This window comes from Belonocnema kinseyi, chromosome 2 (genome assembly GCF_010883055.1).
Source record: "Belonocnema kinseyi isolate 2016_QV_RU_SX_M_011 chromosome 2, B_treatae_v1, whole genome shotgun sequence".
Lineage (NCBI taxonomy): Eukaryota > Metazoa > Arthropoda > Insecta > Hymenoptera > Cynipidae > Belonocnema > Belonocnema kinseyi.
In genome coordinates, this window is record NC_046658.1 from 32,922,456 (window position 1) to 32,934,875 (window position 12,420).

Genomic DNA, 12,420 nt, shown 5'->3' on the forward strand with positions numbered 1-12,420 from the left:
AAAATCTTATCAAAAAGTTAGGCATCGCATTTTGAAGGTAAAGAGTAGTTCTTTACGATGCCATTGTCAGTTTGTGAAAAAATTTTTTCGCGATGTTACGGGACCTCGAACACATCAAAATAACGGGTTTTTGACCCTTTTAGGTGAGAATATCTCGAAAACTGAGGGTGATGGAATTTTTCTGAGGTCAGATTCGGATTCAGCTCAGAAAAATCCTTCGGGTATAGTAGGTCTGGTCTCTGGTTCTGAGAATTGTTGGCCTGTGTTATCGAGAATAATTGATCATCCATTTGTAGGGGAAAAATAAGTCCGAATGAAGTTATCTTATGTTTTTTGGATCGCTGAGTGTGGATCCGGGTTTTTTTTCTCGAAAAGGTCCAAGTTCATCCCTAACCTCAAAATATACCCGGCCAAAAATTGCCAAAGTAGTCCGTTTTCTTATTCTCAAATGACCGAGGGCAAAATTTTTATTTTTTTCAAGGTACATTGATTAATCCTATCTTTTCTCATATTCTTTTGTGTCACAAATCACGGCTAACCTAAAAAAGTCTAAAATAACTTGACATAACATAACATAACATTTTCTTGACCATTTCAGAATCCGCACACCTTATTTTCAGTGAAGTGATATCTTTTCCAGTAACTTTTAATGATCTGTGATTCATTACTGTACCGATGCACCACACAATTTCAGCTTTAGTAACTTTCTCATAAAGAGAAATTCTATCATCTTATTTTTCCTGGAGCTTATGTGGTACAGTTACTACTGTGAGAAGTGGCTGAGATGCAGGTGAAGGTCCAAAATTGTCAGTTCCGGAGGACGCATCAGCATCAGGTACAATATTTCGTGTTTAGAAGAGCACGTTTCGTATTAGTCATTCCAAAGCCAACGTGCCTACCTTTTGAAAACTTGATACGTGCACGGACTGCTTTCTCAACCGCTACATGAACAAACTAAAGACGAAGAAGAGCAAGTGACATTGAGATCAACCGCAGAAAGGAGGCACCTTCTGAGAGATGATCTCTCGAAGGTCTTGCTGAAATAGATTCACCCTTTCGTGAGGATATCTTAGAGGACTCCAAACTCTGGACGATCAGGTGTTCAGTTTATGGTGCTGCAGGAGATTTGGATGATTCAGATCGAAGGCCAAAATCGACGATGGAACGAAAGATCAAAAAACGCATGCATAAACTTAATAAGAAGATTAGATGGGCAAGACAGAATGCGAGCCGTGTTCAGTGTGTGATTGACTACGTAAAATCTGGTTACGCATATTGCTGACAAAATAAGTCTATTCTCTAACGCAAGGAGGAGGATACAGAAGAAAGAGAGAGAAATAGATGGATTAATAAGAAACAACAGTTTATTGCTGACCCATTTCGCTTCTTCAGCGCCCCCCCCCCCCCTCCGTTTCTGACAAAAATCCATCCCAGCTCAATGAGGTAGAGACTTTTCGGAGAGGTTTATACAAGATCCCGAAAACACTAGAGCTGAAAGAAGATACTGAAAATATCAGCCGTTTCAAGAAGTCTTGCGAAAACCTCATAACATCTGAGAAGGAATGTCTATCACTCACTGCTGAAGATGTGAAAAAACCACTCAGGGTTTCGAAGAACTTTTCCGCTGCAGAAACAGTTGGTTTCGAGAAGTTTGATTCTACACACCAACATCTTGCATTGCATATTCACCTCATATTTAAGTTGGAAACGCCCATTTCACAGTGACAATGCCCTCATAAAACCTGAAGAATACCCACCTATCGCTTCCGAGTAGGTGAAAAAAGTTTTACGAGACATGAAGAACTGTTCCACTCCGGGGCATGATCGTAACAAGAACTTTTGGTGGAACAAGTTTCTTTCAACCCACTAGCGTCTGGCCGGAATTTTCACCTCATATCTAAACACAGAAGAGCCAAAGATGCGCATCTTAGCTGACCCAAAGAATTATATGGCAATCTCTTGTCTAAACATACTGTAATCGATTTTTACAGCTATCCTAAATAATAGCATTGTTCGGACAATCGCATCGGTATTCAAAAATTATATTTCTGTGAAAAAAGATCCTCTAAAAATCATTGCACTGGGAATCGAACCACAGTACTTCCGATTGCTGGTCGGGTGCTTTCCCAATTAAGCTATTAGAGAGCTCGAAAAAAAATATTTTTTCAGAAACATAAGCTATCTCCATCTAGGTGATACAAGTAATTTCATAGAAACTCCGTACTATCATCAGAGTAGTTACTATCGATCAGTATAGATGTCACCCCACCATCTGTGGAAATAGAAATCAATACTATCGATCAAGTTAACTCTTAACATAACAGAAAATAATTAACGTCATTTTTGACGAGATGATAAATAAATTTTTAACATTAAATTTTTTTTTTTTAGTTTTAGAATTTTTAAAATGTCTGAACTTTTCAAATTTTTCATCATGTCAAAAAATGATGTTCATTATTTTCCGTTATTTTAATAGATACCTTGATCGATATTATTGATTTATATTTACACAGATGGTGGGGTGACATATATACTGATCGATACTAACTCCTCTGATGATAATGCAGAGTTCCTATGAAATTACTTGTATCACCTACATTGAAATAGCTTATGTTTCTGAAAAAAGATTTTCTTCCTATCTCTCTGATAGCTTAATTGGGAAAGTATCCGACCGGCAATCGGAAGTTTCGTGATTCTATTCTCAGTGGAGCGATTTTTAAAAGATCTTTTTACAGAAAAATATAATTAAAAATTTTTTTAAATTTATTTTCCATCTTGTCAAAAAATGAAGTTAATTATTTTCTGTTATGTTAAGAGTTAACTTAATCGATAGTGTTAATTTCTTTTTCCATATATGGTAGGGTGACATCTATACTGATCGATATTAAATACTCTGATGATAATACAGAGTTCCTAATCGCATCGGTGTTCGCAAAAATGTACAAGTAACGCAGTTTAAATAAAGGTGTAGCAGGAATCTGCCCATCAGCGCGCCCTGTCAATGGCCTGGATTGGTTATCGGAAAGCTTTCTATTAAACCTCTCATAGACTGTCATACTGTCTACTTTGGAAAATATCGAGTACGCTGCTTTTTGCATCACACCTCTGCCTCTATCTCTCGCACTACGGAATTCTTCCGGATACCTCTGTGGCGACACTAATTATAACGAACATAAGATCACTCATGAATTAGAGACTTGAAACTGAAGAGACCTATGCATACCTAGTATGTATGTGTCGTACACGCGGAGTATCTAGAATACATACTGTCTGAGTGCCCCACCCAAGCGGGAACTACGTATCTCTACAGACATAATGCGGCCCTAAGAGTGCATTATTACCATCTTTGTTATTCTTACGGCGTTGTCCGCGCATCTACCCTGCCGATCACTCCGAGGGAGTTAGAGTCAAATGTTCAGAACGAGAAGTGCCAAATTTTCTGGAGCAACAATTTTCGGACAGCTGTCTCCGTTGCTACTATATACTATATACTATATACTAGAGGTCTGACATCATTCTCCAAGATTTAAAAAAACGAATTATATTCGTTATCGAATTCTCAGCACCGGCCGACTACAACATCACATCTGAGGAGAAGGATAAGGAAGAGTGGTATTAAGACATCAGAAGCTAGCTCTGACGACTGTACCGAAAATATTCGGTTAAAGGAATTGTCCTTGTGATCGGTGCTCTCAGAGATGGGAAGCTATCACTGGTTCGTAACCTTAAAGCCATACCAACGTTCAAAATGTATGCCGAATCACTTATAAGATGGATACAGAAAGCTGTCATCCTTGGATCGCTTCGTGTCCTTAAGAAAACCGAGGGTTTAGTGGCCTGTCGTTGTGACTTCATCGTACCCTGTGACCACCCATTTCACGGTCTTGAGTCATGGTCACAAGTGTGATGCACAGCGGTTCAACGTAGTGTAGTGACCGCTGTTATCCCGTAACTAACTCCACCTCGGCTAACACTGCTTCGGTTTAGTCCAAAATAAATATTTTATAACACAAAAATTAAAATTTCAATTTCTTTTTGGAAAAAGAATGTTCGATTTATTTTTTTCATTTTCATACAGCTATATAAACCCCGACACTTCAGCCTGGGACACCTTGTACATTAGTGCGATGGACACTCGGCGGGAACTCAGCCTCATCCGAGAGACCTTGTCTCCTTTAGTTCTTGCTGACTGACTGACTGGGGCCGTATTCTAGAATACATGCACGCTCCACTCTCTCTCTCTCTCTCTCTCTCTACACTCTCATAAAGTAGTGCCGATGAAGTACATTTTCAATACAAATATCCCTAAAAAAGAAATACTCTATAAAAACAAATACAAATACTCCCACTTTCATAAATCAAATACACTATATGAAAGAAAGAAAAACTCTAAAAATCGCGCAGCCTTGATCCTCGACCTGGAAGTAGATTAATATTGCGAAACTCAATAGCTACTCGAATCTCGACCTAAGCGAGGGGCTACTGAATGAGAAATTTCATATTGCTGCTGAGAAAATATTATGAGAACTCTGGGAGAAACGTGCATCATTTCTTCAGTTATGACCTTTGGTCATTGTCCAAAAAAGTTTTTGGTATTAGGAGGTCCAAATAAATCAATAAATTAAATATGAAAAATACATAATCGGCAACGTCTCGGACCTCGTATGGTCCCTTTTCAAGCCTTGAAGAAACTCTTGGAAATCTCTCAGCAATCCAGTATTAGTAAGAAATCTTTGGGTAAGTGCTGACAGAGATGGACAGACTTGATCCAAATCTACAGAATTCCACGTGAGTTCTCATCGCGAAAATGATCGGAAATTTTGAATCTTTCGTCAATCTGAACGAAATCGTAGAAATCTGTTTGAGAATTCAATACTGATTGCCGCATTCACAATTCTAGGACTTTCGAATTTCTTAGTGAGTAGTAGAAGAAATAATTTCTCAAATGGAGAGCTAGTTACGTTTTTCGCCAAATATCAAATATTAATGTTCCAAGTTTATTATTATTCAATTGTCAAACCAATCATTTAAGCAGAGTTGAAGAGTTGAACAGTTGAAAAGTTGATTAAGTAGAGTGAAGTCAGGCTGTTAGTCCTTCGAAATTATATTTGAAAATACATTTTTGCATCGAAAGTGTTGGCCCAAGCGGGTGAGGGAATGGCCGGGCCATCCTCTCCACCCAGCCTATTCCCCTGACGCTGCCGTTCCTTCGCTTCGTAGGGGTTATTCACTCGTAAAAATCTGTACAGAGTAATACATATTACGCATTATCACGTCTTTCCACGCGTTATCATGTTTTATTGCGCTTTTAAATGTTAACAATCTTTATACTTTGGATTTATTTTGAAAAAATGTCCAGAGAATTTTGTTGGTGTATGACGAAAGTTTAATAAACGTTCAAAATTATGAATTTTTTAAAATTTATACAGGAATTGCAAAATTTAAAGATATTTAAATATGCAAGAATTTTGCATTGAAAGTGGTTGATAATTTTAGATCGAAACATTTTAAATCATTTAGTTACAACTTGAAATCATTTAAATTTGCAGGATTATAAATGGACGTCTTCCAATACTTAAATCTTAATTCCAAAAATATCAAAATTGTATAATTCAGATAAATTTAAAAGTAGAACTATGGAAAATCAGGAGTGCTGGAAATATTCAATGAATGCTTATTTTCAAAAACTCTTTAAGAGGGTCCTTTTTCAGGTTTTGCACGGAAAAAGTGTGTGCTTAAGGCATTACTGAACTAGGAAAGATGTGGCTGACATGAGAAGAATTCTGTGAATTAGCATTAATTTTTCTGTAAATCATCTGGAACAGCTCAGTCATAATTATAGAACTGATAATAAATATTAAAAATCGGTGCCATAAAAGTTAAAAATGATTATTACGTGTAAGTTAAGAGAAACTACATCTCCGCTGTGAAAATTACGGTTGGGTTGCTCAAGATTACAGAACTCTACTGTCTTTTGAAGTACAGGGACGTGGCGGCGCGCTACACATGTGTGTGTCGAAAAAACAGTTGCGATAAGACAGAACAGTTGCATCAGTGTGTCTCAGTGTGTGCGATGTGGCACATAATGGCCCAGAGCTGCCGGATCCAGTCACAGATTTACCCCCACCAGACCTACCGTTTGGGAGCCACAAAACAGAAGTTGCATGATTACAACTGTGAGTTCGTGTCTAATCCGAATATGTACGACTCGAACTTCGGTTTTCTCAGGTTTCCTGCTGCACGATGATTACCGATCTAAAAGCTTCGGGAAACTTCGGTGGTCTTATATTTATATCTCGATCCCGATTTGAAAGAAATGGAAGAAATTGGCGATTTTAATGTTTCGCAGGATTCTTAATTTCATGCATGCGTCGATTTTGAGGTTATATTTGTTCAGGTGTATATAGTATGAATATTATTACTATTATATATATATATATATTATTGATGTTAATATTATGAATATAAACTTTCATATCAATATTATTTAATAGTTTAATAACTTTTAATAGAAATAGTTAAAATTTTAAATAAAACACATAAATTGAAAAGAAATTTTATTTATTTCAACAAAATAGTCAAATTTTTATAATAAAAGTTAAATTTTCATCCAAAAATCTGAATTGTATACTAAAAAAAAGCATTTTGAATAAAATACATGAATTTTGCACAAAAGAAATTTAATATCCACCAAGGCTAATATTCTATACAGCAAATTAATGTTTAACCATATTTAAATTTTCGACAAACAATATTAATTTTCTACCAAGAAAGACAACAAAAAAAAACTAAATTTTTAACAAAGTAGTTCCACTTTCAACCAGAAAAGATGAAAAAAACCGTTACAATTCTTTCAAATCGCTTTAAATTATTCAAATTCATTGAAAATTCTTTGTAATTTTTCAAAACATCCTACAATATTTAAAATCCTTTAAAATCTCTTGAAAATGTTCAAAACTCTTGAAAATTCATTAAAATTGTAAAAATACCCTAAAATGTTTAAAATTCTTTAAAACCTCATTCTAATTTATTGAAATCAATTAAAAATTCTTTAGAATCTATTAAAATATCCTAAAATATATCAAATCTTTCAAAATCACATATTAAATTACAGTAATCAACTGAAAATTCCTTGAAATATTTAAAAATACTCTGAAATATTGCAATTCCTTCCAAATATTTTGACATTCCTTGAACTTTTTTGAAAAGATTTTTAAAGTATTTTGGAATTTAAAAAAAACACTGTTGAAGTCTTTAAAATTCTTTGAAATTTCTTAAAATGATAAAAATAAGTTAAAATTTCCTTTCCTAAAATCTTTTGAAATCTCTTGACATTTTTTAAAACTCTTGAAAATTCTTTAAAGTTTTAAAAATACCCTGAAATATTTCAAATCCTCCAAGATCTCATACTAAATTATTCAAATCAATTCAAATTCCTTGTAATCTTTTAAAAATCTCTCAAATTTTTCAAAATCTTCTGAAATACCGAGAACTTTTTTTTAAAGATTTCTAAAGTACGTTGGAATTTTAAAAAATAACCCTTCTAAATTTTTTTTAATTCTTTGAAATCCCTTTTAGATATCAAAATAAATTGCAAATTCCTTGATCTTTTTTAGAACATTCTCAAATATTTAAAATCTTCTCAACATTTTTGAAATCTCTTGAAAATTTTGAACACTCTAGATTGTAATTTAGAAAACAAAAAATTTCAAAACGTTAAATTTCTAAATGCTTGTAGATTACAGTTTTGAAAATGGGATCAATAAAAATTCAGAGCTGATGAAAGCGTTCTAAATTGAATGTACCAACATTTTCAACTTTTAAATAGGAATAATTTTCAATTCAATGGGATGCAAGTCTTCGAATTTTGAATTTTAAGTTTGGAAGTTTATTTATAAAAAATTTATAACCATAGATAAATTGAAAGAGTTAAAAATGGAAAATTATGTTTAAAAAAATGTATATAAATTTATGATTATATACAAAAATGTATATTATAATGTATATTTATATTTTTCTCTTTTCCACGCCACCACATATGTTGATTCGTAGGCACGTTTTTAAAGATGGTTTTTCCCAGTAGACCTAATCCCTCATAATATTCTATCTATAGAGTAATTTCAATGTAACTAGTATTTACTTTAAATTAATATTTTTACTCGAAAGAAATTGTATCTCCGCTTTTTTCATCAATTTTTTAAATAGTCAAATATTATTTATTTCGTTTCCCATTTAAATCATTTTTCATGTGGTTTCCATGTGATTTCGAGAATATTACAAAAATTTCATTATATCATCTAAATCTATATATTGTTGTGAGCAAATTTTAATAAATATTTGGTTTATTTACTATGTTTTCATTAGCAATTTAGTTCTGAAACTCATTTCACAGTGTCATGTAACACTTAGCTTTTAATTGTTTCATTGCTTTGTTGTTGCATTTTTTTATGATTATAAGCTCATAATTTGGAGATATTGTAAGCATTTTATTCTGATTGTGGAAATATAATCCTTAGAAATTTTTAATTCTCACATCACAAGGTGAGGTGTTTAGACACCCCAAGGCCACCCCACGTGGAAATGGATGAGGGTCACTAAGTCATGCTACAGATGTTTAGAGAAGCGATAATATGAATTTTTACTGTGCTATTTGGAATATGTGATACGTATCTTTTTCATGTTTTTAGGTATATTTATATGCTGTTTTTTATGCTGATGTTTATGAAACTGCATTTTTTTCGTCAATGTATTATTAACTTTACTGCAAAAAGTTACTTAATCATTTATTATCCTTTATGAAATATATTATGTGTTACGGACTGTGTAAATAGCCTTTGTGTTTCCTATAACTGAAAAAATCTAAGAAATGGAACTTTCTCGTTATAATTTAGCAGAAAATGATTGAAAACGTCGCTTGAATAATTGTATAATTTCGTAAAATACTTAAGAAACAATATTATACCATAAATCATTCGTAATGTGTTTCAAAATTACTGGGCTGTGGAGACACCCCACCTTGTGGCAAATGAGACTATGTCTCACCTTGAGGTGTGAGGGTTAACTGAATATATATCATCAAAATTATGTGTTTTATTATTAAGTTTAAAAGCCGTAATATATTATTTTCCAATTAAAAATATGAGACACATATTTCGTTGTTTTTCGTCAATTATTTGTTTCACGAACTCAGGCGAAAAATGAAAAAATTAAAACATTTTCGTTTTCAAAAATTTGTATCTCTCCAATTCTTTAGAGTAAGTTGAAAATTTCTTCAAACTGCCAAAAGAACGGTAATATTCAGAAAAACTGAAAGTGTAATTTACGAAAAAGGCCAACTTTTATTTTTTTCTTCAGGTTTTCAAGAATAATAGTAATATGAAGGAGATCCTGTGAATTTCGTTCTTACTGCACTAAGTAGGAAAATTCAGAAATTTTGGACATTTTATAATCAGCATTTTGTATTGCCAAAGTTTCTAAAGCGCAAAGTTTTCTAAATTTCAATTTTAATCTTCGAACTTGTGCTGACTTAGGAATCACAGTTTTGAAATATCGGATCTACACTTTCGATGTTGGAAATTAATACTTAAAAATCTTAAGAATGGAAATTTTCATCCCCAAAAGTATGGAATAGGATATCACATGATATATTGTATCGCAATATTAGGCTATTTGATAACTGCTATTCCCGGAATTAAAATTTTTCACCCCAAAATAATATAATTTATATATTAAATTTTTATCGCAATGGTGCGTCATTGCAAATTTTCAAAATCTGCAACCACCCTCAAAGACTCATGGCTGCCTTTGTTGTGCGCTGACACTATGGGTCAGAGATAGAATTAGATTATTGGTATTAAGGAATTTAATTTTTTTTAAAACAATGATATAAAGTTACATAGAATTCTGAGAATTCTTTTTTTTTCAAAATGACATCGTGTTACATGTATTAGTGAAAAAATAAAGCATTATATCGTACTTTTTGACGCAGGTTCGAATACATTTTGCCTGTATACATCATGAAAGTCGTAGAATTCATTGATATGCGTCTCATATTCAAGCTCATCATCCCTTTGACCAATGCCGCCTATGTGATATTATAATAATTCTTGGGGTCAACAAAATTTCATTCTGACGACGTCATCGTCGATTCCTGGAATCCATATCTATGTGAAATAAATAAATTAAACGTTTTCCTTTGATATTTGTCGACAGAGGCGTCATATTTCATATGATGTTAAAAAATTCTTGGTAAACAGAATTCCATTCTGATGACGTCAGCGTGATTCCTGGAATCCTTATCTACAATGTTGCCGTGTTTCACCAATCTTGAAAGAGTCGACAGGGATGAAGAAGTGTTCCTTGAAGGTTCTCCTTTGATATTTGCCGACGGGGGGCGGCATATTTCATATAATGTTTAACAATTTCCGGTAAACAAAATTTCATTCTGATAGTTCCATCTGATAGTTCCAGGAATTCTTATCGACATTGTTGCCGTATTTTACCAATATTGGCACTATATAAGCGGTGCACTCTCTGTTTTTTACCATAGTACTGGTAAACAGCCACCGAGTAGGTTTGAATTATAAAACGCTCTAAGATCTATATTAAAGTACAATTTTTTCGATGATTCCATCAGTTGATAACAAGACTCACATAACCTCAAGTAACTTAAAATCTGTGTAGTGTTTCTATAAGTGTCATCAGTTGATAACAAGACTTACATAACCTCAAATAACTTGAAATTTACACAGTGTTTCTATAAGTGTCCGCTAATTCCCTTTTAGGTTAAAAATGGGTTTTTTAAAAAAGTGCGAGAACTAAAAACGTCAGGATATCATACAAAATATTGAGGAAGAACATTCTGCTAACCATGGACCAAAAACATGCGATTATGACGTTAATTGGTGATCTGAAGACTGCAAGTAGAAAATTTAAGCAGTTGCTCAAGACAGGAATTGGTATAAGTTAAGCTTAGAAGAAACTGAGTAAGAAGGTGAGTTGAGATGATGCAGCAGATGAGTTTCGAACACTAATAAGAACGGGAATTATAACAAATTCAATTCATAAATATTTAAATACATTTTTAGATGATTGTAAACGCATGTTTATTCCGCGAATTAAGAATGCAATTAATAGTTTAGATGATATCAAAGCTTGCGTTGAATTCACAGGTATTTTCAAGGCATTATTAGGAGGGAAGCTAAACACCGAGGCAAACCTTGTTTGCACCAAAAATAATCCATTTCTAATGTCTACGAATATTTGTGGATGGTTTGAGGATAAAATTCGTCAACAAGTTGAAGTTAAAATTAAAGACTTAAAAACATCAGATTCGGGGTGGAGATTAATAGAAATTGTCAGCTTAACGGTTAACATAAATAGATACGCTCCTTGTCAAGTTAGAGCTTCAACTTTCACTGAATTATCTGATTTTATACAGAGAAAAAAAGCTGTGGTTAATATTAAAAATAAAGATTTGTATTGTTTTCTCTGGTCAGTAATGGCAGCTCTTCACCCTGCTAAAGCTGATTCCAGTCTAACGAGTTCTTATTCTAAGCCTGATGGTTAAGAATTCAAATATAACGACATCAAGTTTCCAATTACTCTTGAGGATATTTCAGAATTTGAGAAAATAAACGGTTTAGGCATAAATGTACACGGATTGAAATTTGACGAATATAGCAAGAAACAGGAAATTGTTCCAATTTTTTTAAGCTAGGAAAAATCTAAAAAACCGACTATTCACCTTATTATGATAAAAAATACTAACTTTGATTCAGATGTCGAAGAGTATCATTTTGCTTTTATCAAAAATCTATCTAGACTAGTGAAATCACAAATAACAGAAGATCGTTGCCCCACTTATTTTTGTGACAAGTGCTTGTGTCACTTTAAATTTATCGTTTATCATGAAAAGGATTGCTTCACAAAGGTTTGTCCGTGAGTTGAAAAAGTTAGTTGAGAAAGCAGATTCTTGTTTTAAAAATTATTTTCAACATGCAAAAGTTTGTCATATTTGCGAACAAGATTTATCCTTGTCAATTGCAACGAATCTATACTTGTCATTATTCTAGAAAGTTAAACAAACATTTTTAAATAGCGAATAAGTCATATTAGTATTTACATGATCATCATAAATATGTTTAAGATTCTTTTCATTTTGCTTGAATAAAAGAAGTAAATTAAATTTGTCGCGTACAAAATATTTAGGAATATGTGCATATGTCTGACTCAAGTGAAAACAGTCGACATTCTGGTGTCTAAACATAAAAAAGAATGCTCTTATATTATCTTGTTTCTCACAAGCCACATCAGCAAATACAGTTACTGAGTTTGGTTTCACTTCACTTGGCATTATAACCTCTCCATGATCATTTAAAGGATAGTACTCAGCGCCATCTACTGATTGAAGGACTTTTT